Source organism: Callithrix jacchus, chromosome 2 (genome assembly GCF_049354715.1).
Source record: "Callithrix jacchus isolate 240 chromosome 2, calJac240_pri, whole genome shotgun sequence".
Taxonomy (NCBI): Eukaryota; Metazoa; Chordata; class Mammalia; order Primates; family Cebidae; genus Callithrix; species Callithrix jacchus.
Window position 1 is genome coordinate 97617148 of NC_133503.1, and position 26403 is coordinate 97643550.

General features: G+C 39.6%; 1 protein-coding gene across 3 annotated transcripts in view; it reads left to right on the forward strand.

Moving 5' to 3' along the window:
* The window catches only part of EPB41L4A (erythrocyte membrane protein band 4.1 like 4A), a 274144-nt gene that overhangs the window by 86524 nt on the left and 161217 nt on the right, over window positions 1-26403 (forward strand). The window contains exon 2 of one of the 3 annotated variants that reach the window (XM_078365056.1): window positions 24974-25066. The exons of the other annotated variants lie outside the window; for them this stretch is intronic. The gene's annotated coding sequence lies outside the window, so the exon portion shown is untranslated. The remainder of the gene's footprint in view (window positions 1-24973; window positions 25067-26403) is intronic. 3 annotated transcript variants of the gene reach the window in all.

Here is a 26403-nt window from a genome sequence, read left to right on the forward strand (position 1 = left end):
TAAGGCTTAGTAAAAAAACAATGCACAAAGAAAGAGGGAAAAGAAAGAAAACCAGGGGTGAAAAATTAGTGTCCAGGCTGGGGAGTAGAAGACCAACTCCAGCGAGAGCCTGGGATGTCATTCAGAAGCATTGGTGCCATGCATCTCTCTTCAGCCAGTTTTATTATGGTCTTTAAAAAATAAAAACTGGGCGGGATGCAGTGGCTTATGCCTGTAATTCCGCACTTTGGAAGGCCAAGATGGGTGGATCATGAGTACAGGAGATCCAGACCAGCCTGTCTAACGTAGTGAAACCCCGTCCCTACTAAAATACAAAAATTAGCCGGGTGTGGTGGCACACATCTGTAGTCCCAGCTACTCAGGAGGTTGAGGCAGGAGAATACCTTGAAACTGGGAGACAGAGGTTGCAGTGAGCCAAGATTGTGCCACTGCACTCCAGCCTGGCAACAGAGCAAATCTCCGTCTCAAATAAAATAAAATAAAACAATTTTAAAAAACCTGATAGGCGTTTATTTCATGGCAGACCTTTTTACCCTCTGAAATACTACTAATGGTGACATGGACAGTGACAAAGACAAAAGAGGAATCAAGGTCCTGGGTGGTCCCCAAGCCAAATTCTTCAAATAATGCAAATAGTGCTACCCACCCAAGGGTGTGTGTTTCATCAAGAATTATTTAAAAAGGAGAAACAGTAGACAAAAGAAAGCTGGGATGATAGGAATAGAGAACTAAAAACAAGGACTGCGTTTTATTCTTCTCATTATCCTTCTTAAGATTCTGGAATTGGAACAGTAGAGGCAGTACTCTGCAGTAATGTTGGAACTCCCTCCTTGAGGATGGAGGCAGAAGTTCAAATAACCTCTGCTTTCCTTCTTGGTTCACACACCAGATCCCTTAGATTCCTTTGGTTTCTGTTCCTGTTCCCAGTTCTTCTGGTCTGAGAGGGAGCTGTTTGGAGTAGTCCTGTTTCTTAATAAGAAATGCTCTTAGTATTCTAACCCCTGGCTGTTGTTGGCAGTCACTTGGACAGCACAGGGTGAAAGGTCAGGGATTAGCATTGAAAAAACTCAGGAGGTTCTCACAGGCACTTGGAAGCGGGCATTCTGTGGGGGCCATGGACAGCATATCCAGTATGGAGTTAGTAGCCCCCAGCTACTGCCACCCACGTTGGTTAAGGGACTGGTGGCCCCATGCCTGCCAACTCCATCAGCTGGACTTGCAGAGACCCTGCATCCTGCTTATGCAATGTCAGGGTGGGGACTGAGAAGTTTGCTGACACTCATTGGGGTACAGCAATAGTATCAAGAAGGCCCCACTTGGGCAGCTTTCACCTGCTACCCTCAGCTTCTCTACCAAGTATTTCTGTGGTTCACATGGCAGACAATGCTATAGTTAAGGTCTCATTGAGAAGCAGAGCATGCCAGCCCTCTGATACCCCAGGGAACACTCACTTGGGGGATCCTTGAGGCTGTGTGCCCACTGTGCGTTATAAACAAGGAAAACAGGAAGTGGAGTTTGACCTCCAGTTAGGGGCCTTTTGTCTGGTTTAGGATGGTCAGCACTTTCCCACTGGTTTATGTGTAAAACCAGCAGAACTGGGTAGTTGTAGGAGAGGACGGGGTAGAAGGTAGTGTGTTGGAATGATAGTAGGGCATCAGTTCTGGATTAGGATTTTGGCACAAATTGACCTTCACGACAAACCTGTGAGGTAGATGGAGCTCTCTTCCCACCCCCCCCAGTAGAAGGGGAAGATGGGCACATAGAGTTAAGAAACTTTTCCAAATTTGCATGAGTATTAAGAAGTGGGAACTGAGATTTGAACTCAGGCTTGCTTGACACAGAATCGTGGCTTCCTTACCATTTTGGGTAAGGATTTTTAAGAAGAGAAAGGTAGCTCCTTCACATGTTTAAAGATGACTTCCGTTATGGACGATGGCCTGTTGACATTAGCAAGATGAATAGGATCAGGAAATGGAAACAGTACTGAAGTTTATAGAATGAAGAGTGCAAGACCCTCACCCTGTCCACACCCATCCTCCTAACTGCTGTCCTCAAAGGTAATCACTATTGATGATTTTTTTTCTAAATCCACATGAAAATATGGATATTAATATACAATGATATGTAGACCCAGAAGTATAATCCTTTTTTTTTTTTTTTTTTTTTTCAAAACCTATATCAAAGATAGAATAGAATACTCTGCATACCAGAGGCAGGATAGCACAGTTGCAAACATGGGCTCCACAGCCAGGTGGCTGGAGTTCAAATTCTGCCTCTTCTGCTTACCTTGTTTAAGGCATTGGGCTAGTTACCCTCCTCCATGCCTCAGTTTTCTCATCTGCAGTGTGGATTCTTCTGATTGAATCTGATCATGTTAAAACTTTGAAGAGTGGCTGCTACTTAATAAATACAGGATGAATGCAAACTGTTAATATACTGCATGCTGCTTTTTTAAACGTTAAGAAAATAAGAGCCACATCAACCCTTATTTTTTCCCTTAAAAAAGATATGAATTTAGCAAATTACCAAAATGCAACCTATTATCATCTTTCAGTTCTGCAGAACCTGGTTAGCGCAAAACATGATACTGTGATTGTGTCCAGATTAGGTTAGCATTTTACGGTAGAAATGAGACCTTAACTATTCATATAGTGCTCTATGCTTTTAAAGAGAACCTCCAGGTACGTTTTATTTGATCTTTCAAGCCAGTCTGTGATGCAGTTGGGCAGATATTATTAATTTGTTTTGCAAATAAGGACATCCAGTTTGAAAGTGATTCAGCAGACTTGTTGACAGTCACATAGCCTTGTGGAGACCTGTAAGAATGCTTGGGAGAGTACTGTAAAGCCTCTCTTTTTGATGTGGCAGATAACCCTGTGGGCCACCCACAGTAGGAATGGCTTGCTCCCTTCAGCTGAAGAGGGGGTGAGGTGCTGAAAGTATTTCCCCAACAGTGGCATAGGTGTACTCAGATCCATTCACACTCCTTGTTTCCTGTAGAGAGTGACATGGATTTCATTTCAGGGCAGTCCCTGGGATTAGAGTTGTATTGTGGGGCAACTGAACAGATAAAACCAGAAAGGGTGTTTGGTGCAGTTGTGCAGTGAAATGAGCTGTGAACCAAAAGGCAGGAAATGCAGGTCTCAGCGTCTTCATTGTTTAAAATGATGTCTGGGTATAAGATGTTCTCTAGGATAACAGACGAGGATTTTTTTAGGGCCAGAGAGATTAAGTGGCAGTTCCAGATCATAGCTAGTTAATAGCAAAGCCTGGACTAAACAGGTAGAGTTTGTAAGAAGAGAATTAGTAATCAGTGCTGGTAGTGTCCTTCCTCCAACTCAGGCAGCCAGCTATCAGCAGTTGTGTTCCTTTTGTAAGAAAAACTTCACTTTGGTGCTATTCAGTAAAAATATGATAAAAACCATATATGTAATTTAAAAATTTCCAGCTAGTTGCATTTGAAAAATGAAAAGGATGATTTTAATACATATTTAACTCAATATATCTAAAATATTATTTCAACATATAATCAATAAAAAATTAATAATTTTGTTCTTACATGGTCTTCAAAATCCAGTGTATATTTTATATTTATAGTACGTCAATTTGGACCAGCACTGTAGGCACAGTGCTTCTATTTGTAGCTAAAGTTTGTAGTTTACAATTATTTTTTTTGGAGACAGGATCTCACTGTGTCACCCAAGCTGGAGTGCAGTGGTGTGATTATAGCTCACTGCAGCGTCAAACTCTTGGGCTTTCAAGTAGTCTTCCCAACTCAGCCTTCGGAGTAGTTAGGGCTACAGGTGCATGTTACCACACCTGGCTAATTTAAAAAATTTCTGTAGAGATGGGATCTTGCAATGTTGCCTAGGCTGTTCTTGAACTCCTTGCCTCAAGTGATTCTCCCACCTTTGTGTCCCAAAGTGCTGGGATTACAGATGTGAGCCACCTCAGGAAATGCCATGTGCTTAGAAGGCCAGGGCTTATACCTAGGCTTTAGCACTTGGCTTTTGCAAGTTCCTCAGCTGAGTTTTCTCATCCTTATTTTCCCTGTTTGTAAAACTGAGGTTACTTTTGCCTTGTGGGTACACAGTTATGAGGTTTGTAAAGTTCAGTACTTCAGTATTAAAGGTCTCTAGTACAGTTTTGAGGGTTAAATGAAGTGTTAAGTTTCTAGTACAGTGTGCATGGTAGGTGATCAGTGAATATGTTTTGAATGAATCCTGAGTTCAGTTTGTTAAATGATTAAAGGATTCTATGATGACTGTTACTGCTCTGCTTCCTATGAAGACTTGGTTGAATATAGAACTTACATGGTGATAGCCATTTGATTGATTCTTAAAAGTAGAGAGAGAGGCCGGGTTGGTGGCTCATGCCTGTAATCTCAACACTTTGGGAGGCTGATGCTGGTGGGTAACGAGGTCAGGAGTTTGAGACCAGCCTAATCAACATGGTGAAACCCTGTCTCTCCTAAAAATACAAAAATTAGCTGGGCATGGTGGCACGCACCTGTAATCCAAGCTACTTAGGAGGCTGAGGCAGGAGAATTGCTTGAACCTGGGAGGCAGAGGTTGCAGTGAGCCAAGATCTTGCCACTGCACTCCAGCTAGGGTGACAGAGTGAGACTCCATTTCAAAAAAAAAAAAAAAAGTAGAGACAATCAGGGAAAGGAATAAAGGAAGTAGGAATGAAAACAGAAGAGCTTGGGTGAGTTCGACATTTTGCAGTGTGAGCTGCCACACATAACATCCTTTTTAGGAGTGCTGAATTAAGCAATGGTAAATGAAATAGCAGCACACTGGAACAAGACACTGTCTTCAAAAGCATGTTGGGCTGAGAGAGCTTATGAAGACAAAAACCCATTTGTAGTACTTCTGTTCTAATAGCAGCCTTTCCTTTTTATATCTTGACAGAAATTTCAGATGGAAAAAAGTGTTTTTTACTAAAATTATTTTGAATTACTGCTTAGCTCATAATTCCTAAGGGGGGTTTATTGCCTCTGCTATGAAACTAGGAGGGCCCACTTTGAGGAAAAGGCTCTGGTGAACTATTAGTGTGTTATGGTTGTGTGTAGGTCTGGCAGTTATAACTCTGTGATGGAATTTCCTTCTGGATACAGCGTTTGGCATGCTTTTGAGGTGGATCAGGGGCACGAACCTCCATGTGATTTTGGGGATGTTAATATTTGGAGAGGGAGGCAGTTATTGGAGGATTTCAAATGGGCGTTCGGTGTATAGTTTAATGTAAAAAACAATTTTTTAAGAGTTAGGGTCTTGTTCTGTCCTCAGGCTGGAGTACAGTGATATGGTCATAGCTTACTCTAGCCTTGAACTCCTGGATTCAAGCAGTCTTCCTGCCACAACCTCCCAAGTAGCTGGGAATACAGGTGTGTGCCACCACAATTGGCAAATTAAAAAAATTTCTTTAGAGATGAGTCTTACTGTGTTTCTCTGGCTAGTCTCAAACTCCTGGCCTCAAGCAATCCTCTCACTTCAGCCTCCTGAGTCGCTGTAGTTGGGATTACAGGCATGAGCCACCATGCCCGGCCTGTAGTTTTTAAAAACATCTTCATAGAATACTAGAGCTGGGGATGACCTTCAGTTATCCCATTTCACAAATGAAGAAATTGAGACACAGAGTGGTTAAGCAGTGGTTGCACAGTGAGTTGGAAGCAGGACTGGATGAAACCCAAGGCCCCAACTCACCCTTCAGCTACCTCTGAACTTCAGTCTGTGCTATTTTTTTTGCTTTGAAATTACTTCCTCACCACCTTTTCTTAAGACATTTTTGAAATTACTAAAACATACTATTGTTAATAAGTTAAAAATAATACAGAGATACATTACGAAAAATAGTAGTTTCTTACCACCCATTTAAAACTCTACTCTGTTTTTGTAGCTAAAATATTTTATGGGCATCATTTGAGTTCAGCACATTTATCTGACTTTCTTTTTAATTGTTGCATAATTTCTCATAGTTTGGATGACTCTAATTTATTTAACAGTTCGCTTATTGGTGGCCATCCAAATTGGGGGGGTTTATTTTTACTACTAACAGACATCCTTGAATATATACCTGGTGCTTTTATTTCCATAGAATGGATTCTCCCAAAGTGAGATAGTTACAAGTATGATACTAGTTATGATTTCATTACTTTTCAAAAAGATTGTTGTAGCTTATCTACTACTCATTTTGTATCATAAATACTTATTTATTTATTTTTTGTTTTTAATTTACTGTTAAACTTTATTACTACTTACTCTTTTGCTGCATGGTCAAATTTCTCTTCAGTTCTCCCCTCCAGCCTACTTTTTTTTTTTTTTGAGTCATATTGCTTTAGTATTTTTTAGATGGAGGCTCACTCTGTTGTCCAGGATGTAGTGCAGTGGTACAATCTCAGCTCACTGCAACTTCTCCCAAGTTCAAGTGATTTTCCTGTCTCATCCTCTTGAATAGCTGGAACTACAGAGCATACCACCACAACCAGCTGATTTTTGTATTTTTAGTAGAGACAGGGTTTTACCATGTTGTCCAGGCTGGTCTTGCACTCCTGACCTCTGCTTTAGTTTTCTGTCACCTCATTATTAACATAGAATTTCCTACCTTTTAACAAATCCTACTAGTGGTTACTTTCTCACTAGAAACTTACAGAGCAGCTATAATTTAAAATTCTCTATTGATTATAAAATTTAAAAACAAATATCCCCCATTGGTTTTACTGAGATAGTTTAGAATTTTTTTGTTCTCATCTATTAAGTTTTGTCTTCCTGTATGTCTGTTCTCCTTAAAAAATAGTTAAATTATAAATTGCTGCTCATATTAGCTTTGTTTAGTTACACTGTGCCACATTCCCCTCTCTTAATCTTTCATATCTTTAGAACTCTGTCTAGTTAAAGCATATCTTCAAAGATTTCTTCAGATTGAGTTCATTGGGTAAGTAGTTTCTTAATTCTTGCATTTTGAAAAAAGGCCTTTTGCTTGCCCTGACAGATGAACAACATCTTGGCTGGGAATTTTCTCGCAGGAGTCATTGTTTAATTGTGATCTAGTTTCCAGCATTGCATTGGAGAAATCTGATGCTAATCTGATTCTTTTCCCTCTATAAATCCACTGTTCAGTTTGTTTGACTATATAATTTCCTTTTTATCTTTAGTCTCTGACTACTGAGTCCCTTAAAAGGTTGTAGAGTAACCTCTAAATAAAGCAAAACCCAGTTTATTGCTTACTGTAATAAGGGAGACTATTACACTTACCATTTCAGAGGAAGGAGGGCAAAGATGGGGAATTTAAGACTGTTTACAGTCTGGTTTAAGGTAGGTTGTTCAATGCAGGGACATATCATTAGACAATGTTTTTGATAAAATAAGATTTGTGGGACCGAGTAGAGGGTATTTTCTTAATAAGGAGTAGTTGAGTTTCCTGTTCAGATAAATAATTTTTTGGAAAGTTCTGAAAGAAACAGTAAAGTTACTTGTAACTTCATCTTCCTGGGTAAGAGTTTCCTCAAATAATAAAGTCATGTTAATGTAGACAGTTGAGTAGTAAAGTCATGCTAGTGTAGTTAGTAAGATGTGTGGTTGCAGATGATTGGGGTTCTCAGTTTAAATATTTTACCAAGCCTAGGCATGTGTCTTTCCTTATCATTGCTGCCTAAGCTTTCTGGGAGCCCTTTCAGTCTAGAGAATTATCCGTTTTTTCATCTCAGGGAGGTTTTCTTTCTTTCTTTTTTTTTTTTTTATTGAGACAGAGCCTCACTCTGTCACCAGGTACTAGGCTGGAGTGCAGTGGCGCGACCTCGGCTCGCTGCAACCTCTGCCTCCCGGGTTCAAGCAATTCTCCTGCCTCAGCCTCCTGAGTAGCTGGGACTACAGGCATGCACTACCACGCCCAGCTAATTTTTTTGTATTTTTAGTAGAGACGGGGTTTCACCATGTTGGCCAGGATGGTCTAGACCTCTTGACCTCGTGATCCACCCACCTCGGCCTCCCAAAGTGTTGGGATTACAGCCATGAGCCATTGCGCCCGGCCCCAGGGAAGTTTTCTTTTATTTTGTCCCTCCTTCCCTCTTCCCTCCTTTCCAGTTATGTTGTTCCTCCTCCAGGAAAGCTTGTTACCTACATGTTTGGTCTTCTGGTTACATCTTCCATGTCCCTGATATTTTTACGTACAATATCTGTTTGATCTTTCAGAACTCTGAATAGATTCTTAGTAATGACTATACCTTTTTTGTCTTGTCTATTGAAATTTAATTTCAGAAATCAAATAGTTTTAGAAAACCTTTCTTGTCTTCTAATTGTATGTTCTTGAAAGTCCCCATTACCTTTCCTTGTTTACTTTTTTCTGTCTTTTTTATAGGCACTATTTTGGTTATTCATCTTGGTCTCCCTCATTCAGGTGGCTGAGACGCCTTACGTGGGTTGTAATTTTTCTTTGTCTTTTGATGGGTTTCTATTTATGAGGCAGGCTAAGAGTACTCTTGAGCAGTGGCAAAACATCAAGTAGTGGAAGACAGATGTGCTTGCATGTGTGTGTGTGTGTGTGTGTGTGTGTGTGTGTGTCAGTGTCATAGTGGATGGCTGTAAGCCCTCAAACTGGGACCCATCAGCTGGGTATGGGGAGGAGGTTTGGTTCTCAAGAGCAGCTTACCTCACCAGCACAGTGACCTTTGAGGTCTGCTGGGGTTGGTAGGATTAGACAGCTCTTTCATGCATCAACCCCAGTGCCTTCTTAAGTAGAACCAACTTATATTTCTGACTCGGGCACTTTAGGAAACGTTAAAATCTGTGGTTAACCCATGTGAATCCTTCAGCTCTGACAGAATTTGAGAGTGCACTCCGTGGGAGTTTTGATAGAGCTTTGGCCTCCCACTCAGACTGTAGTTCTCCCAGTAAAGCATGAATGCATGTTAGAGTGCAGGTTCTAGAGCTAGTCTGGATTTTAAGCCTGGCTCTGTATGCATATTCTTGGCTAAGTTACTTAGCCTATGGTTTCCAATGATCTCATCTCTAAAATGAGAAAAATAATACCTGCTTCCTTGAATTGCTATGAGGGTTAAATAAGTTTCACATTTATGAGTAGATGCAGTGCGAATAGAATAGTGCCTGCCACAGGCAAATAGTATTTAGCTGTTATTATTATCTCCAACTCAGGGGGCTGCTCTGAGAATTAAATGAGTTAAGATACGTAAAGTATATGTGCCAATAAATGTTATTTTTACTGGTTTTATTACTTTATGTGATTATGACTTATGTAATGTTGAACTATGACATGAAAATATTAATGAAATCTCCCATTATCTTTTAAACTTAGAATCTCCCCCAGATTAAATAAATTTTTTCAAAAAGTACCTAAGTTTAAAGTTGAGAGACTAAGTTAATTATAAACAGTGTTTGTCTACAGCCACATCATGGGGCTGCTTTGCTTTGGCTGGCAAAATGTAGTATGTACCATCTTCAGTTAGTATGATTAAACACGCCTATGCAGTGGAACTTCTGCAGCAAATTTTGGCACCTACTGTGCTATTATTTGAAGATTTACTATTATATTTTTAAAAGCCCTTTTTATTTGTGAAAAATATATTCTCTAAGTATTCTTTTGTTTGTGGTGCATTGGGGCCAGGGCAGAAATGCTCGTCAAATGAGTAACTTGAAGCAGAAGTTGGATGTGATAAACATTATTAAAATAGCTCGGCAACTGCCATGGTAAGCTATGCTATTACTAATCTAGGAGAGAGCACTTTCCTAAATAATCTAGATCATAATGCAATATGTTTTTTCATCAAATAAAATGGTATTAAGGCAGTTATAGATTTGCATGACCTGAAAGACCATCCGTCTACTTTCCTGTGATTCCGGTGGGGAAATGAGTATTGGATTATGAAATTCCTTAAGGAATGCATCCTTTGCACAGAATGCTCATGTTGATCATTGTGTTATTGCAGAAAAGGTGAGAAGAAAAGCAAGTCAGGAATATATCTTGCAAATGTCATTTTCTCTTGGCTTTTTCACTTCTGCCCCAACCCCAATGCCCATTGGTCTTCCAGTCCTGATCTGGCAACATCTCTCCTCTTTAGCTTCTCTCTTCTGTGATCCCAAGCTTTTTGAATTGTCTCCCCATCAAGCATCCTGACACAAACCAGCTCATAATTATGAATTTTTTACATATCAGCCCTCTCACCAGGCAAGATGTGAACACCCTGAAGTCTCTATGGTCTGTAATGTCATGACCCTTTCTTTCAACCTTTTAGGAGCCTGGAGGTCACTTACCTTTGGCTCCTCATGGTGGGGGGCACCAACTCAGACACATTCATGGATTGGGGAGTCCTCTTAAATGAATGCATTAACAGAGTTTTAGACCACAGGGAGTGTAAGACACCTGTAAGCTGGAGAGCCCATTTCTCACCTAGCAGGGAAGCTGCAGGGATGTTCCTGGTGTTTTTTGCCGTGTGCCTTGGGCTGCTGGAGGAGGCAGAATATAACATTTCCTGATCTTTCTATCACTGTGTCGGCCACTGAATGAAATGTTGGCTTCTGTTCGTGACCTCTGTCTTAAATACATCAGAGGAAATAAATAAGAAAGTAGCTTGTTTTGTCCATACTCTCCTTCAGCCTTTCTACCTCTAGGGCTTTTATCTTTCATGTGGGATAACCTAAGTTCCCAGGCTATTCTTGGAAAGTTGGAAACAGACTGTTAGCAGGAGGATATAAGCCAATTCCCTGCTTCACTGTTACTGCAATTTTAAATAATTACTCTTTTGTACAATATTTTAATGATAACAAAAGTAAGAATGGTTGTAAATATTAGAATGACTTTAGTGAAATGTTTCTTGGGTTACTTTAGAGGGCTTTTGTGTTAAGGGGGAAAGTTATAATGTGTCATAAAACCCATACTTTGAGTGGAATCCTGGCTTATGTTGTATGGTGGAATGCAGATGACTGCTATGTAGTGGGTCACAGCCTTCTCCTTCCTCTTTTCCCACAAAGCTTTCTTCCTTCACGGCCCCTGGAAAAAGGACTAAAGGACTGGGAGAGCTGGGCAGGACAGAAAGAAGGGAGCAAGATGGAGGGTGACGAAGGGAGTTCTATTGGGTGGAAGAGTGAGCAAGGCTTGGTACTTCTTAGGTGCCTTGAATAGGAGAGGATGAGTGATTTCATTTAACGTTTGAAAGAATTTCAAGCTTACAGAAGAACTGTAAGAATAATGCAAACAACTCTGTATATCCTTCACTCACAGATGCAGTTGCTGACGTTTTACCATATAGGCTTTATCATGATTTTTTTTTTTCTGAACTATTTGTGAGTAAATTGAAAGCACGAGACTGGTTGCCCCTGAATGCTTTAATTCCTAATACCATGAAACTAGGATCCTCCTACTACGTTATCATGGCATAACTATTCAACATCAGAGAATGAGGCAAAGCACAACCATCTAATCCACAGACCCCAGGCAAATGTCGGTTGTCCTTTAGAGTAAAATAATACAATCTAGAATTATTTATTGCATTTTCTTATCACGTCTTAAAAGTCTCCTTCAATCTAGAACTGTTACTTGATACTTTGATAACCATACTATTTTTGAAGAAAATATGCCAAATATTTGCACAGTTTCCCTCAATTTGGGCTTATCTGATGCTTCCTCATTATTAATTTCATCCTATCTGTTTTTAGCAGAAAAAATTGAGAAGTGATTCTATATTTTTTGTTATTGTTGGTTCATCCTTTCAGGTGTAAATTATATTCTGCCCCTGACTGCTCACCTACTCATTTTAGCATCCTTTGATGACTTTTGACTGAATCTGTTTTACTTATGATAGTAGTTTTCTTATTCTGCCATTCCGTCTACATTTATTAGTTGGCATTTTATTGTAAGGGCAGATTTTTCTTCTTTCTATTTATTCACACGTGTTTCTATGCATTTGGACTCATGGATTTTTCTCATAAGGGTTGTAATCTGATACTATAATTTATTTTTTTGTTCAGATTGTCCCAGATTTGATTAGTTAGAGTCCTATCAAGCTAGCTCCTAGCTTTTGATATGTTCTTTTGAAATATATCCATCATTATTTGAATACTGTTTTCATTTTTGGTGCCGTAAGTTGTTTCAGGCCTTGTACTTTCCTCTCTCAATCTTGGAATCAGTCTTTTTTTTTTTTTTAATTTTTTATTGCATTTTAGGTTTTGGGGTACATGTGCAGAACATGCAAGACAGTTGCTTAGGTACACACATGGCAGTGTGTTTTGCTTCCTTTCTCCCCTTCACCCACATTTGGCATTTCTCCCCAGGCTATCCCTCCCAAGCTCCCCCGCAACCCCGCTGGCCCTCCCCTTTTCCTACCAATAGACCCCAGTGTTTAGGACTCCCCTCCCTGTGTCCATGTGTTCTCATTTTTCATCACCCGCCTATGAGTGAGAATATGTGGTATTTCATTTTCTGTTCTTGTGTCAGTTTGCTGAGAATGATGTTCTCCAGATTCATCCATGTCCCTACAAACCACACGAACTCATCATTTCTGATTGCTGCATAATATTCCATGGTGTATATGTGCCACATTTTCCCAATCCAGTCTGTCATCCATGGGCATTTGGGTTGATTCCAGGTCTTTGCTATTGTAAACAGTGCTGCAGTGAACATTCGTGTGCATGTGTCCTTATAGTAGAACGATTTATAGTCCTTTGGATATATACCCAGTAATGGGATTGCTGGGTCAAATGGAATTTCTATTTCTAAGGCCTTGAGGAATCGCCACACTGTCTTCCACAATGGTTGAACTAATTTACACTCCCACCAACAGTGTAAAAGTGTTCCTTTTTCTCCACATCCTCTCCAGCATCTGTTGTCTCCAGATTTTTTAATGATCGCCATTCTAACTGGCGTGAGATGGTATCTCAATGTGGTTTTGATTTGCATCTCTTTGATGACCAGTGATGATGAGCATTTTTTCATATGATTGTTGACCTCATATAGGTCTTGTTTTGTAAAGTGTCTGTTCATATCCTTTGCCCATTTTTGAATGGGCTTGTTTGTTTTTTTCCTGTAAATCTGTTTGAGTTCTTTGTAAATTCTGGATATCAGCCCTTTGTCAGATGGGTAAACTGCAAAAATTTTTTCCCATTCTGTTGGTTGCCGATTCACTCTAGTGACTGCTTCTTTTGCTGTGCAGAAGCTGTGGAGTTTGATTAGGTCCCATTTGTCTATTTTGGCTTTTGTTGCCAATGCGTTTGGTGTTTTGTTGATGAAGTCCTTGCTTACTCCTATGTCCTGGATGGTTTTGCCTAGATTTCCTTCTAGGGTTTTTATGGTGCCAGGTCTTATGTTTAAATCTTTAATCCATCTGGAGTTAATTTTAGTGTAAGGTGTCAGGAAGGGGTCCAGTTTCTGCTTTCTGCACATGGCTAGCCAGTTTTCCCAACGCCATTTATTAAACAGGGAATCCTTTCCCCATTGCTTGTTTTTTTCAGGTTTATCAAAGATTGTATGGTTGTAGATATGTTGTGTTGTCTCCGATGCCTCTGTTTTGTTCCATTGGTCTATATCTCTGTTTTGGTACCAGTACCATGCTGTTTTGATTACTGTAGCCTTGCAGTATAGTTTGAAATTTGGTAGTGTGATACCCCTCACTGTGTTCTTTTTGCTTAGAATTGACTTGGCTATGTGGGCTCTCTTTTGGTTCCATATGAAGTTCAAGGTGGTTTTTTCCAGTTCTATGAAGAAAGTCAATGGTAGCTTGATGGGGATAGCGTTGATTCTGTAAATTACTTTGGGCAGTATAGCCATTTTCATGATATTAATTATTCCTAACCATGAACATGGAATGTTCCTCCATCTGTTTGTGTCCTCTCTTATTTCGTTGAGCAGTGGTTTGTAGTTTTCCTTGAAGAGGTCCCTCACGTTCCTTGTGAGTTGTATTCCTAGGTATTTTATTCTTTTTGTAGCAATTGTGAATGGCAGTTCGTTCTTGATTTGGGTTTCTTTAAGTCTGTTATTGGTGTAGAGGAATTCTTGTGATTTTTGCACATTGATTTTATATCCTGAGACTTTGCTGAAGTTGCTTATCAGTTTCAGGAGTTTTTGGGCTGAGGCAATGGTGTCTTCCAGGTATACTATCATGTTGTCAGCAAGTAGAGACAATTTGGCTTCCACCTTTCCTATTTGAATACCCTTTATTTCTTTTTCTTGCCTGATTGCTCTGGCTAGAACTTCCAGTACTATATTGAATAGGAGTGGTGAAAGAGGGCATCCTTGTCTAGTGCCAGATTTCAAAGGGAATGCTTCCAGTTTTTGCCCATTCAGTATGATATTGGCTGTTGGTTTGTCGTAAATAGCTTTTATTACTTTGAGATATGTTCCATCAATACCGAGTTTATTGAGGGTTTTTAGCATAAAGGGCTATTGAATTTTGTCAAAGGCCTTCTCTGCGTCAATTGTGATAATCATGTGGTTTTTGTTTTTGGTTCTGTTTATGTGGTGAATTACGTTTATAGACTTGCGTATGTTGAACCAGCCTTGCATCCCTGGGATGTATCCTGCTTGATCATGATGGATAAGTGTTTTCATTTGCTGTTGCACTCGGCTTGCCAATATTTTATTGAAGATTTTTGCATCTATGTTCATCATGGATATTGGCCTGAAGTTTTCTTTTCTTGTTGAGTCTCTGCTGGGTTTTGGTATCAGGATGATATTGGTCTCATAAAATGATTGTGGAAGGATTCCCTCTTTTTGGATTATTTGGAATAGTTTCAGAAGAAGTGGTACCAGCTCCTCTTTGTGAGTCTGGTAGAATTTGGCCGTGAACCCATCTGGACCTGGGCTTTTTTTGTGTGGTAGGCTCTTAATTGCTGCCTCGACTTCTGACCTTGTTATTGGTCTATTCATAGTTTCAGCTTCCTCCTGGTTTAGGCTTGGGAGGACAGAGGAGTCCAGGAATTTATCCATTTCTTCGATGTTTACTAGTTTATGTGCATAGAGTTGTTTGTAATATTCTCTGATGATGGTTTGAATTTCTGTGAAATCTGTGGTGATTTCCCCTTTATCATTTTTTATTGCATCTATTTGGTTGTTCTCTGTTTTCTTTTTGATCAATCTGGCTAGTGGTCTATTTTGTTGATCTTTTCAAAAAACCAGCTCTTGGATTTATTGTTTTTTTGAAGGGTTTTTCGTGTCTCTATCTCCTTCAGTTCGGCTCTGATCTTGGTTATTTCTTGTCTTCTGCTAGGTTTTGAGTTTTTTTGATCTTGCTCCTCTAGCTCTTTCAATTTTGACGATAGGGTGTCAATTTTGGATCTCTCCATTCTCCTCATATGGGCACTTATTGCTATATACTTTCCTCTAGAGACTGCTTTAAATGTGTCCCAGAGATTCTGACATGTTGTGTCTTCATTCTCATTGGTTTCAAAGAACTTCTTATTTCTGCCTTCATTTTATTGTTTATCCAGTCAACATTCAAGAGCCAGTTGTTCAGTTTCCATGAAGCTGTGCAGTTCTGGTTTAGTTTCTGAATTCTGAGTTCTAACTTGATTGCACTGTTGTCTGAGAGACTGTTTGTTATGATTTCAGTTGTTTCGCATTTGCTGAGGAGAGCTTTATTTCCAATATGTGGTCAATTTTAGAGTAGGTGTGATGTGGTGCTGAGAAGAATGTGTATTCTGTCGATTTGGGGTGGAGAGTTCTGTAAATGTCTATCACGTTTGCTTGCTCCAGGTCTGAGTTCAAGCCCTGGATATCCTTGTTGATTTTCTGTCTGGTTGATCTGTCTAATATTGACAGTGGAGTGTTAAAGTCTCCCACTATTATTGTGTGGGAGTCTAAGTCTCTTTGTAAGTCATTAAGAACTTGCCTGATGTATCTGCGTGCTCCTGTATTGGGTCCATATATGTTTAGGATTGTTAGCTCTTCTTGTTGTATCGATCCTTTTACCATTATGTAATGTCCTTCTTTGTCTCTTTTGCTCTTTGTTGCTTTAAAGTCTATTTTATCAGAGATGAGAATTGCAACTCCTGCTTTTTTTTGCTCTCCATTTGCTTGGTAAATCTTCCTCCATCCCTTTATTTTGAGCCTTTGTGTATCCTTGCATGTGAGATGGGTTTCCTGGATACAGCACACTGATGGGTTTTGGTTTTTTATCCAATTTGCCAGTCTGTGTCTTTTGATTGGTGCATTTATTCCATTTACATTAGGGTTAATATTGTTATGTGTGAGTTTGATACTGCCATTTTGATGCTAGCTGGCTGTTTTTCCCATTAGTTGTTGTAGATTCTTCATTATGTTGATGCTCTTTAGCATTCAGTGTGATTTTGGAATGGCTGGTACTGGTTGTTCCTTTCTATGTGTAGTGCCTCTTTTAGGAGCTCTTGTAAAGCAGGCCTGGTGGTGACAAAATCTCTGAGTATTTGCTTGTTTGCAAAGGATTTTATTTTTTCTTCACTTCTGAAGCTCAGTTTGGCTGGATATGAAATTCTGGGTTGAAAGTTCTTTTCTTTAAGGATGTTGAATATTGGCCCTCACTCTCTTCTGGCTTGTAGAGTTTCTGCCGAGAGATCTGCTGTGAGTCTGATGGGCTTCCCTTTGTGGGTGACCCGACCTTTTTCTCTGGCTGCCCTTAGTATTTTCTTCTTTATTTCAACCCTGGTGAATCTGATGATTATGTGCCTTGGGGTTGCTCTTCTTGCGGAATATCTTTGTGGTGTTCTCTGTATTTCCTGCATTTGAGTGTTGGCCTGTCTTGCTAGGTGGGGGAAATTTTCATGGATAATGTCGTGAGGAGTATTTTCCAGCTTGGATTCATTCTCTTCGTCACATTCTGGTACACCTATCAAACGTAGGTTAGGTCTCTTCACATAGTCCCACATTTCTTGGAGACTTTGTTCATTCCTTTTTGTGCTTTTTTCTCTGATCTTGGTTTCTTGTTTTATTTCATTGAGTTGATCTTCGACTTCTGATATTCTTTCTTCTGCTTGGTCAATTCGGCTGTTGAAACTTGTTCATGCTTCGCAAAGTTTTCTTATTGTGTTTTTCAGCGCCTTTATTTCATTCATATTCCTCTCTAAGTTATTCATTCTTGTTATCATTTCCTTGAATCTTTTTTCAAGGTTCTTAGTCTCTTTGCATTGATTTAAAACATGTTCTTTCAGCTCACAAAAGTTTCTCATTTTCCACCTTCTGAAGTCTAATTCCATCATTTCGTCAGTCATTCTCCATCCAGCTTTGTTCCCTTGCTGGTGAGGAGTTTTGGTCCTTTCTAGGAGGCGAGGTGTTCTGGTTTTGGGTGTTTTCCTTCTTTTTGTGCTGGTTTCTTCCCATCTTTGTGGATTTATCCACCTGTCGTCTGAGTAGTTGCTGACTTTTTGATTGGGTCTCTGAGTGGACGCCCAGATTGTTGATGATGAAGTATTTCTGTTACTTGGTTTTCCTTCTACCAGTCTAGCCCCTCCACTGTACGACTGTTGAGGTCCACTCCAGGCCCTGCTTGTCTGGGGTGCACCTATAGCAGCTGCGGAACAGTGAGGGATGCTACCACTTTCTTTTTCTGCTATCTTTGTCCCAGAATGATAACTGCCAAATTTCAGTCTTTTGGATATAGAGGGGTCAGGGAGCAGCTTGAGGAGACAGTCTGTACTTTATAGGAGCTCATGTGCTGAGCTGTGAGCTCTGTTGTTCATTCAGGGCTGTTTGACTGCTACGTTTAATTCTGCTGCAGCAGAACTCATTAAAAAAAAAACTCTTTTTTTCTCAGATGCTCTGTCTTGGGGGGTTGGGGCTTTCTTTGTGAGTGTCCGTTGTGCTGCCCTGCCCAGCTAGGAGGCAGTCTAGTCTCTATTTGCCTGCCGAGGCTCCGCCCTTCTGGTGTGAGGTTCTCCCTGTTGCTGCAGGCTCTGCCGTGCTGCTGCGGGCTCCACCCTCCTGCCATGGCCTACACCCAGCTGCGGAGTCTCTCTGTTGTGGCCGGTTGCGTTGGCAACGGCAGGCTGTGTCAGCAATGGGCGTGTCCCTCAGTAGGGGCGGATTGCCTTGGTAATGGCGGACGCCGCTCACCCACCGAGCTGCACCGTCCTGGGTTCAGCTGTGCCCGCAGTGAAACTCTCCACGCGGAGCGTTTGGAATCGCTGTTTTGTTTGTCCCACTGCGCTGGCCCAGAGGCCGTTTCCCTGGAATCTCCTGGCCTGGCTCACTGTCCAAGTCCCGTTCAGTCAGATGGATATGCCAGTCTGCCCTCTCAAGTCGCAGACTGCTGGTTCAACAGGGCACCCGGACCAGTGCACTTTGTGCAGAGCGCTGTGCAGTGCCGCTGCGCTACAGCGCCGGCCGCCGGCTGCACTGGCTGCCGGCTGCACCAGCCAAAACCTCTGCCTGGCGTCCCGCGTCTCTTTTATACCTGGGAATTTCCCTGTTCTGTGGGCAACAAGGATCCGTCTGGAAATGCGGCCCTGATTCATCCTCTGCACGTTCACCGAGAGCTTCAATCCTGGGTTGTTCTCACTGCACCATCTTGAGTCTTCTCCAGAATCAGTCTTTTTTCCAAGGAGTGGAGAATGATATTTAGAAATCAAAGATGTGGGTACCAGATGTGGTCATTGGTATTGAGGTGTTGTTGCGCTGTGTCCCATAACAAGCTAATATGACAATACCCAGGGACAAGCTTCATGGTAACCCATAAACAAGGTTTGAAAGAAGGGTTTACAGTATAGGGAGATTGAAGGGGACTATGAAATATTATTTAACTGGAAATTCTTGAGGTTTTTCTGTGTAATATATGTATGTTACCTATCTTGAAACAGGAAGACAAGCGTGGCTAATATTTGGTATGTGCTTTAACTCTTCTTTGTGAGAGTCCATATTTCTGAGCTGAGAACATTTGAGTGTTAGTCTTGTTATCTATGGTTGTGTTGCTTTGTAACAAACTACCCAACATTAAGTGGCTTGAAACAACAGTTATTAAATATCTTCGGACTTGTAGGTCAGGACAGTGAGCAAGTGGCTAGGCAACTTCTCTCCATGTGGTGTTGACTGTGAACACTCGTTGGTATTGATTAGGCAGTTGGAGTTATCTGGAGGGCCAAATACGTCTTCGTTCACAGGACTGGTGCCTTAGCAGGGCATCTGAAAGGTTGGGCTTGGGTCCTACTTCTTAGGTATTCTGAAGGTCTCTTCACTTGGTTTCTCTAGCACAGTAGTTAGACTTCTTTAATGGTGGCCCAGGGGTCTAAGACAGTGATAAACCAAAGAACATGCTTTAAATTAGTCTTGAAAATAGCTCTCTGCTCTGGGAATTCTGATTTCTATTGCCAAAGAATGGCATCACACGTTATTTAATCTCTGAGCTTCCTTGTAGACTGGTTGTTTTTTCCTTTTGGTTTTATTTTGTTACAGGATTTTTGTCAACTCCTGTCTAACAAAATTGGTAGGGAACAGAGAAGGCAAGGGCTTGGCTAGTTGCAGTTATGCTGCATTGATTCTATTTCTAGATCTTTAGTTAGCCAGCCCTGTGACCTGTGGGCAAGTCACATCTCTCAGATCTGAGTTTCCTCATCTGCACAATGAGGAAGGACTGGCTTTCCAGGTATCTAAGAATCAGAATTGCCTATTTTGCAATAGATGTCATCAAGAACATTCGTTTGTTTTTAGTATAGTAGAGTAATTCTTCAGCTTTTCAGTCTTAGGATCCTCTTACATGCTAAAATTATTGAGGACCCGGGAGAACTTTTGTTCATGTGGGTTATCTCTGTGTCTGTTTATCATTATTATAAATAGATTTTTAAAAAAGCATCCAAAAACCCATTTAAAAATTGCTTGTCAATAAAAATAGTTGTATATTTTTACAAAAATAGCTGTATTGTCCAAAACATTACAATTTTAGAAGAATGACCTTGTTTTTACATTTTTGCAACTCTTTGATATCTAGCTTAACAGAAAGTAGCTGGATTGTCATAGCTGCTTTATGCATCATCTGTTTTGATATGTCATGTGACCTCTAGAAAACTATAGTTGTGAGAGAAGGGCAAATGACAAATAACAAACTAATAACATTAGGAATATAGATCTGACTTCATGAACTGTTGAAAGGGTCTGTATGCCCTCCAGGCTTTGAGAATCACTGCTGTATTAGAAGGAGCTCAGGCTTTTTTTCTTTGAGACAGAGTCTTGCTCTGTTGCAAAGGCTCAAGTACACTGGCACTATCTCAGCTCACTGCAACCTCTGCCTTCCAGGTTCAGGTGACTCCTGAGTAGCTGGCATTACAGGTGTGCATTACCATGCCCTGCTATTTTTTTTTTTTTTTTTTTTTTTAAGTAGAGACTGAGTTTCACCATGTTGGTCAGGCTGGTCTCAAACTCCTGACCTCATGATCTACCCACCTCGGCCTCCTAAAGTGCTGGGATTATAGGAGTGAGCCACTGCACCTGGCCAGCTCAGGCTTTTAAGTTAGATATTTCTGGTTGGAGTCCTGGCCTTACGTCTTCTTTCTGTGTTACTGTAGCCAAACTGCTATTCTTTCCCAACATTTGTGATCTTATTTATAAAACGGGAATAAAAAATGAGAAGTTTGCTTAGCTGTTGTAGAGATTAAGTGAAATAAACTGCAGGAAATCAACTAGCATAGTTCTTTTTATATAAATGGTCAATGTAATTTACTGTCATTTCTTTCTTTTGTTATAATTTGAAATATTACAGAGAAGAGTGGAGTGAAGGAAAAAAAGAATGTAACAAGTTTAGAGAGATAAAAACGTGATAGTTTGTCAACAAAGATGTCCACCTGTGATTCTTCCAGTGACTCACTATATGTTCATGTCGTTCCTCCTATCAAGAGATGGGATCTGTTTTTGCTCCCTTTCCATCTGCACTGACCCAGTGACTTGCTTTGATTAATAGAGTGTAGCAAGAGTGATGCAGTGCCAGATCTGGGCCTTCAGAAAGTTTGCAGCTTCCGCTGTTTGTCTCTTGGGGCCCTCAGTCACCATGTCATGAAGTAAGATTACCTTGCTGAAGAGAGAAAGGCATTAGAGGGTGAGCAGCCCAGCCAGCTTCCAGCCATTCCAGCCATCTCAGGTGAGGTGTCAATATATGAATGAAGCCTTCCTGTATTCTTCAGCCCAAGTGGATCTCTCTAGCCAACATCATACGGAGCTGATACTAGCTGTCCCTTCTGAGCCCTGGCCAAGTTTTAGAATTATGGGAAACTTGTTGCTTTAAGCCACTGCATTTTGAAGTTACTTGTTACAAAGCGATAAATAGCTGAGAAAAGCTTATCGATGTGAATAAACTTTTATATATGAAAAATATAAATATCAATAGCACCTAGAAAAATACATTTTACTCATTTTTTTAATGATTAAATGAGGATTTTCTTTACATATTCCTCATCTGAAGGGTGAGGATAACTCTTAGAAAAAATGGGGTCAGACAGTGGGGGTGAACAGTGCCTCACCTGGGAAGGAATTTCCTTTGGTACCTGAAGAATGTCTCATCCATGCCCTGTCTTTGCCTTATCCTAATGGCCTAAGCTAAAAAATTTAACATAATTTATGTTTCCAAGAACACTGTGAATGTATTGTGGTCAAAATACTAAATAAAGATAAAGTGAATTTTTAAAGGCATAATATTGTAAGAATTTTTTGTGGGGTTCATTTCCCCTTTGTGAAGGAGTAAGCTGTTTGTCTCAAATGTAATAGTTATCATTCTGTGCAGCTGGCAGAAACCTGCCTTTCTGGTTTTTAATGTCATGTTAATCTGCAAAGGTGTTATTACTTATTTGAAATATTCTTTGTTCTGGTTGAAAGCCCTACTGATGGTATTTTCAAATAAACTTGTCCTACTTGTGAGTCTTTCTCTAAGATTATAAGACTTTTGTAGCTCTATTCTTTCTGGAATGTTGCTGGTATACAATAATGAAAGTAATCTATCTCATTTGGTGAGAGTTAAGTGGAATACAATTTGCAATCCAGAAATATGTCATAGACATTTACTCTCATTTTAAAAGTAAATTAATATATTGTTACATTGAGATGAAGTTTTGCTGATTAGTTATAAAAAATCAGGTGCTCTCTTTATTTTTATTTTCCTTTTAACTATCATATCTTTTTAATTTTTTTTGATGATGGAACATCAAATTCCTGTCAGATTAATTTTATTGCATAAAAATTTCTTTGCAAGTTTTATATATAAAAATGTAATATATGTCTTCCTCAGTTTGTGGTGTCTTATCCATTTCAAATATAAGATATTTATTCCTTATACTACCTTTAGAATATATTGAGTCTATTGGAATTGTACATTACTGAAACAAATGTATATTTTTAAATTAAAAATAAACAGAATCTCTTTGAATCAGCTGATATAACAAAATAAATGGATCTTGTCAGCTTTTTCTTTAATTTTGTAAGTGATTGGTCAAGAAAAATGGAATTCTTTTTAAGAAACAGGAAGAAAAAAAAAAAAAGAAACAGGAAGAAAGGTTTAATTTATAGACCACCATGTTTTCAGTATTGCCTCTCTTTCTTTCTTATTTATTGGTCCTTGGTATTAATTCAGTGGGCTTTTAGGCAGCTCTTACTGGGAATAAGTTACTGGATTGCATAGAAAGGAAGTAGTGTGTGATCTCTGCACATGATTTCCAAATATCTAAACTTGAGTAGGAAAGTTAACAGAAGGAATAAATGGCCAACCTAAGAGTGAGTGCAAGAGTGCAGGTCTCAGAGACAGGCAAAAATAAGAAACGTGGTAGGTTTGAGGGAGGGAGAGGTCATAATGAGGTTGAGAGGATTTGGACAGGCTTTATGAAGAAGGTGGCATTTTAACTGGATCTTGAAGGACAAGTAGGATTTCAGCCATGACATACAGCAGGAAATAGATCCCAGGGCCTGAAAATGGGAAGCATACCGTTCAGGTTTCCAAATATTCCTACCTGATAATTATGGTATTACTCCGTTCATTCTCTCAAATGTCTCATTAGTGGAGGTCTGTTATTATCTAAGACAACATTTTATATATTGATTTCAGAAAGCGCTGGACATGTTATAGTTGTACCTTATTTTGTGGCATCTTGTGAATTCCCCATTTTGGCAGAGATTTCTTCTGAAAATGGTCAGAAGAAAACTGGAATGGTAATAAATATCATCACATTCATATTTTTTCCTTTGCCAAGTATTGAAAGAAAGAAGGTTAAGAATCATGATTTCACTAAATTTCAAATGAAACTAGTCACCTGACTTATAAATGAAGCCCCTTTTCAGCATGTCAAGGAATGGGGGTGTGTAGTTTCCACATGGGTATATAATGGCCTGTAATAATTTGGCCTACCCTTTTCAAAAGGCTCAGGAATAATTCAGATACAAGGTGACTTTTTTGGAGGGGACAGGGAGTATAAATTGTTTATGTGTAAGCATAGTAAACAAATTAACAGCTCATCACCATACTCCTCTATGCATTCCTTACCTAATACGTCTTGGTGCATGAACCAAATCCACAAAACAAATTGCCTGCACAGCAAAAAGGGGTAATGACTAATTTCTACCTGGCATGTCTTTTGAAGAATTTTTTTATGCAAGGAATATGTGTTCCTGGTTGCTAGTCAAAGGCACAAAAAGACTTCTGATAAAAAACAAAACTCTTCCTGTCTCACTTTCTTGAGAAGTTTTTAGTCACTTTTTAGAAGTTTCTTTGTCATTTCATAGCCCTAGGGCTTCTCAAGGGTTCTAACAGGCTGGTCAGTGACTTCCCCCTTCATAGCACTTTGCATTATAATCTGGAATTCTGAAAAATATTCATCTTCCTTTCTTCTGGCATTTATTAGTGTACTTTTTGCATTTTCTAGAGAGTAAGCATTTGCTGGTATGTAATAGGCCCTTGATACATATTTGAATGAATGAAGTCATGTGTTTCATAATATCCTTTCTTCCAGTAATAAATTCTGGAAGTGGCCCCTTCCTGGACAAATATACTTTAATCCTACTTTGGTTCTCATGTCAGTTCTTTGTCAGTTCGTAATTTCTTTATTCAAAGATGATTTTTTTCTGGACCTGAAGACTTTACACCTGAATGGCATAATATTGGCCCATAGGCAATCTCTACAAAATACCCACAAGAAGAATGAAATTATCCATGAGTATAAGGGCAGGAGTCATAACAATGGAATACTGATCAGTTAGGGCAGAATGGACCGAAGTGTAAGCTAGTGATAGATACCTCCACCCCAGTAGCTAATTTACCTCTGGCATCCATGCCCTCTAAGTATTGTCATGTTACAGTATGACAGATAAGAAGTTAAGAGTTTTTCATATGTGTGTTTGCTTGAAGTGATGACAGAAATAAAGCATTTCTGAGACTTTCCTGGCTCTGTTCCAGGTGCATGTGTATACACACCTGCACTATACAGAAGGCTGTAGAGGAAATCATGAGACATCACATTTTTTTAAGGTCAGCACTGGATTTGTAGCATAACATTGGATGCTTTCCTTGTGTTTTCTCCATAGAGGGTAACAAAAGAAGCTAAAGGATAATATTTGTAAAGTATTTGCAGCACCAGATTCTATATACATGCGAAATTATCACAAAAGATTGGTATGTTTTGGTAATTTTGGGATGATTGTTTGGAAAATTTTCAAGTTTGACGATTTCTTCCTCTGCATGAAAATTTTAGAATTTCTATATGCTTTCTAAACTGCTCAGCTGGTTTTCTGAGCTTTTGTGTATAACCTTTGCGAGTAGAGTATTAGATACTTTTTATGCTTTATAAATAGATTATATTTATTTGAAAACCTTAACATTTCTACTGGACATAGTACAAATATAGTTTGCATAAAGACAGACTTGATTTACATATTTTTTAAATCTCCACCATTTCATTGTCATATGTAATTTCAGGCATAATTGTTTCCTCTTTGTTCACGAACCACTTCTCATTTAGCTGTTTGGGATAGAAGAATTAGGTAGAGTTGTGTGACTCTATTTGCTCTAGTTACTCTGTGTATTTCTCTCTGTGTCTAGATGGGAGAAAGGACCTGAAAGCGAGATTAGATCAAAATGGAAGACGATCTTCATATGCCAGCATTCTAGAAATATTTTTAAGTAAGAGGAAAGGTGTGTGTGCATTTTTTGCAGTAAGAAAATTTGGAAAGTAAGAAAACTTGATCTAGAATTTTAGATCAAAGAGACAAGGTCTCACTCTGTCACCCAGGCTGGGGTGCAGCAGTGCGATCTGGTCTCAGTGGACCAGAAATGATAAGAAAAATTCCTGAAAGGCAAATGGGAAACAATTGAAGGTAAAAACCATAGTCCAAAACATGGGCAAAAGAACTGTGAAAGGTTGTAGTGATGGATTGAGCTTTCCAAGCTTAGTGGCTGTGGATAGATGGTGAGCATAAGAAGCTCTGGGTAACCATTAGTGTGGTGTCTGTAGAGCCTCTGAGATACTCAGTGTCTTTCTAGTAAATTCTTTCATAGTTACATTGGACAGGATTTACTTTAAGAATCCATACTTGATACACTTACACCAAGGATGCACTTACAAAAAGGATAAGCTGTTTGTATTCATCATGGTATTTTTAGTATACAGTTGGATTCAGTTTTCTGGATTGTTACTCAGGATTTTTACTTGGGATACTGGCCTGTCTCTTGGGCAAAACATACATATTCAGAAAATGAAGGTGGTAGATTGCCTGAATGTTCCTATTTTGTAACTCAAGAATGCTGTAGCTGGGTGTGGTGGTACATGCCTGTAGTCTCAGCTATTCAGGAGGCTGAGGCAGGAGGATCACTTGGAGGTCACCGGGAGCCGACTTCACATCACTGCATTCCAGCCTGGGTAACAGAGTGAGACCTTATCTCAGGAAAAGGGGGGGAAAAAAAAGAAAAGAAAAAGGATAAGAATGATGGAAAATCTGGCTCAGTAATCAGTCATTCCTACTGCTTGCCACAGCTGATTCCATCTTTGGATGCCTTTGCTCTTGGATACTCCCTTACTATTGGGAGCCAATCCATGAATTAAATCTAAACTCTTGCTCAGAAGTAAGTCCTTGGCTGAAGCCACAGATCATATGGCTGTGACCTGGCTGTCAGTTATTCGGGAGCCTGATTCCTGCTCCACCAAGACTCACAAGGGGGGATTCTTTGCACATAGGCAGATAGTTTGATATGTATCCAGAACAAAAAGGACTAAAATGGGAATTTCTCTAAGAAGATTTGGCATTAGAAACTCTTTTAATGTAACTCAAAGCTGAAAGGACAAACATCATATACTCATTTTGTTTCCCCAAAATAAGTTGATATAATTAATAGTCATTGATTAAAGACCAAAACAGAGTAAGACCAAAAAAGCAGAGTTGAAGGAACCGTCTATTTGATTAAAGATATGTTTTAGGGCCATATACCAGCCATTATACTTAGTAGTGAAATTTTAGAAGCAATTCCATTACAGC